We start from the raw sequence: 4,269 nt of genomic DNA on the forward strand, positions 1-4,269 counted from the left end.
GTGTGCAGTACTGTGGTTCCTATTCCATGATGTCGTGCTGAGGTTGAAGTGAGGTAGGTGATGAAGTGAGGCTCGATCCTCTCCAGTGGTGAGGTGTTGCTGTTATCATGTGATCAGTAAGGGTGGCCAGTAACTTCTCTGTCTTTTGGTGAGACTCAGCCAGTTCAACCTCTTCCCCTAGCGCTGAGGGGGCCAATCTTGCCCTTCCTTTCATTCCTATGCTGCCATCTGCTGGGGAGAATCAGAATTTCAGCCCCTGAAGAGAACACGGTGATGCACAGGACTCTAGAGGCGTGCAGCAGGCCTTGGCAGGGAGCCAGGGAGTAGATGCAAACCTCAAATCCAGAGGCCGCCATTAGCATGAAGAGATAATTGACGCTTGTCTACAGCAATGAGCGAGTCAGCCTCAAGTCTCATTTATTTTACCTTCTGCAAGACCCCATCCCAGATTAGCCTGTCATCTTCTGTTCCTTGATGACGCCGGAACCTATTCTTGGCCTCTCTACATAACACTGAGGAATCAGAAGATAAAACAGTAGCCATTCCATGTCCAGTTTAAACATACACGTCACCGCTGTCCCAGATCCAAGCTCTCTCTGCCTGGCACAGAAAACTGCTTGGTGCTCAGCCCACCCATTCAGCCTCTTCCCCGCTCCCAGCCCTCCAGCCTTGTTTACAGTCTGCCCATCCAGCCACACACCTCTGTCCCATCTGCTGTCTGATGGAGAGGCTCCCGTAGAAGCTACCTTCTTTCAATGCTTTCCCCGCCCCAAGAATGGAGAAGGTGTCTCAGGTCCTTCTCATTCATAACCCTGGAGCAGTCATATTGCCTTCTGATGGGTACGTGACCCTGCTCCGTGGGTCCTGCTTCCAGAAGCCCAGCAGATGGTTAATGACTGAGGAGTGAGGAAACTGAGTCAGGGGGATGTGGACCCAATACTCTGCAGTCACATTCTTAGACTCAAATTCTTTCAGCCTCCATCCTGAGCTGAACCGGTCAATCCTTGCCATGGCTGCCACACCCTGAAAAGAAGTCTGACTCTCACAGTGTTGGTCATATATTTGTGACACTCACCCCCGCCAGGCTGGGTGGCTGCCTCCAGTGTCAGTCTCCTTGGGGGCTTCAGAGAGTCAGGTGCTGGACACGCGAGTTCATTTTCCACACTGCCTCTGAGGATATGTCAGTGGGGCATTGTACCTTGACAAGGAGGGGGAGATCCGTGGGCCTTGAGCGTGTCATCTGCCTGGCCCTTCCAGCATGGGACAGCATGGGAACTGTTCCATAGCAGAAGCCTTGTGGCAGCCTCAGGCGAGGCTCCTGGCCTACAGCTCCTCACTCTTAGAGAACGGACCCGGACACTACAGCTGGTCACAGAATGGCGCTCTCATCTCATAGTCCAGGTGCAGATGGAGTCTTATCTAGCTAGGTGCACTCAGGGACCTCGGGCACTTCTGTCAAAGTCTCCTGTAGATGATTTATTAGGGCCTGGCATCTAGGGAACCCTGCTAAGGGAGAGGAAGGACAGGATACTTCAGGCTAAGCGCCAGCTTCTGATGAAGCTCATGGGCTCAGGTTAAGACAATGAGCCGGCTTTCTGTCTCCACTGTCAGTGACCAGCTGATGGCCCTTAGGGGTGAGGGAAACCCAGGCCTCTGGGAAGGCATTTCTCTAAAGAACAGGTCAAGCTGACCTTTTGTGACAGTGCTTCTTGTCAATTTGGCAGGGTCTAGACTCTTCTAGGAGACAGCCCTCTGGAATGCCTGTGAGGGACATCCTGAGCTAGCTGAAATAGGGAGACCCACCCTCAAAATGGACAGCCCTGTTCCTTGAGACAGGGGGTCCCAGACTGAATAAAACTGAGCAAGCAAGCTGAGTACAAGCATTCATCGGTCTCTTCCAGACTGCTGTTGTCATGTGACCAGCTGCTTCATGCTCCTGACTGTGAGTATCAATTTCCTGCTGTTTCCAGAATATACTTTGTCACAGTGATGAGAAAAATAGTATACCATAAGAAGCCATCATAGGGCCGGGGACCTGGGTGCGGTATTGCGGTTCCCCCTCCTCTGCTGCGTCTTCAAGCCCCTTCATCTGTGGGAGGCTCCTTCCTCGGTTCTGAGCTGGTCACATGCTCTCGGCCTTGTCTACACACCCAGGTGGCCACCTAGGTCCTCTTAAAACAGCGACCACCACCAAGAGCTGTCTGCCTAGTCCTCCTGTCTCTGGCTGAGAACTCACTTTGGAAGTCTTTATTGGCTCCTTTTAAATCCTCTAAGGTATCTTAGCTCATTGTAAGTAAACATTTTCAGGAATCCAAAGGTGTTTGTGAAAACTGTGTGCCAATGTGAATTCCCACCGTAGGCTTCTGAAGCATTGTGTCCATGTGGACACAGGTGTTTCTACGAGGCCCTCTTTGTTCCTGAAGACATTCTGGGTGAGTCTGGCTCGGAGGGGCTAACGGGCTGGCTGAGTGGGCATCTTCTAGTTTCCTCAGCTCAGCTTGTTCAAAGCCTGTGTATCATACCAAAAAAAGACCCTGGTCCAGAGTCCCCAAACTCTATTTTCTCTCCACCAGGCCCTTGACATACCCGAAAGCCCTCTCTGTGTTTGGGCTTAGAAACTTACCACTTGAGACTACTGGGGATTTTCCCCTAATAAAGCTTAACACTCCTATGAGCCCCTACTAGGATTTGGTCTAGAGTTTGGGATTGGACCCTTCTCCGAGACCCTGGCATCTGCTACGATTCTTTCTTCTCTCATTACACTTACTGGTCTACCGGCAGCTGGCATTAGCATCTTTTGGCCATTGACTCACTGTGAAGACATCGATAGCCTTTCATCCCTACATGGGGTGGATAAGTGTCCCCCCTCCCGGGACACCAACAGCCTTGCCTTGCCAAATAGTTGGCTGCTCTTGGTATATAAACAGCCTTCTTCTCCAGAGCGGAAGGACTGCCATTCCTCAGGTGTGTGTCAGACAGAGTCCCTGTTGTGGAAGAATTGTTTGTATAGACATTCTACTGTGCTCATAAAGTCACCTTGAAACAAAGGACGGAGTCAATGATTGGCTAACAGGGATTAGCCATGGAGTTCTTGGAAGACTGAGGAGGTTTGCTAGAGAGGACAGGAAGAGAGAAGGGGAATTTCTGGAGCTGATGGTTTGGGAAAAACATGGAGAGAGGGTCAGCCAATCAACTGTTTGCTGTCCTTGGATTTATCAGGTCTTTATCTCAATTTCTGACTCTCGAGTTTTTATTAAACTGGAACAATTTAGGTAGTCGTTACAACTTCCAAAGTTTCCGGTGGGATCTCACTCAACACTGGAGGGAACGAGCCCACTTGAGAATGTGGCTCCGGTAGGCCTTGCCCTTCTCCCCCCTTCCCTCTGCCTTGCTGAAAACGGTTGGGTTACACTCGCAAAGCTAACCACCAAGGTCTAGTCCCTTATTTGTCTACTTTCTCCTCCTGAGGCTGACTATCAAAAGTCCCCTTCGGCTCACCTAATTAACACGTTCATCTTAACACGGGGTTTCCCCATTTACCTTTATAAACTTCCATTTGCCTACGTGCCAACTTTGTCTCCTCTCTGTGCAGAGGCAGTCCTTCGTCTCTCCAGGACAAAGACCTCTGCTCCCTTGTTCCTTCCCCCTTTCCCGCATGCCCTATCTCCTTTACCACCACATTCTAGCCCATCCCAACATAGGGGGATTTTTTCCTTTTCTCCTCTTAAAAATTACACCTGCAAGGTCATTTGCTGCTGTTTTCTGCCCGAGTCAGAAAGCAGCCACGTTGACTTTTCTCGCCGCTTAATAAAGGATCTCTCTGTGAAAATAGGTGTTTGGGTGTGATTTGTGCCTAATCCAGGGTGTGGGAGGGAGTCCCCGCTGTGCGGATGGTCCCCTTAAAACACCCATTATTGACTGTCTCTTTCCCCAGACACAATGCCTGCCCTCAAATGCTTGTTTCCCAGTCTACCTCTGGGGAATCCAGAGCCAGGCAGATGTTAGACACCTGTTCAGTGCTGTAGATCCTTCCCCTACCTTAGATCCAGTCCCTTCCTCTTTTTCTCCAGCTCGGGGTTACCTCTGACTTGTCTTAACAGAGTCTGTCAAGAATGATGTCCCTAGGCTTCTCTGCTCCTGTCCATCTTGAGAACCCAGGCTCCGTCCTGGCTGCCAGATGAGCTTCCCCTACCTATCCAGACCCAGAACACATGCTACCTGAAACTAGACCAGTACAATCCCAGGGAGAACCACAGCAAATCGGAGAGG

Source organism: Microtus pennsylvanicus, chromosome 10 (genome assembly GCF_037038515.1).
Source record: "Microtus pennsylvanicus isolate mMicPen1 chromosome 10, mMicPen1.hap1, whole genome shotgun sequence".
Lineage (NCBI taxonomy): Eukaryota > Metazoa > Chordata > Mammalia > Rodentia > Cricetidae > Microtus > Microtus pennsylvanicus.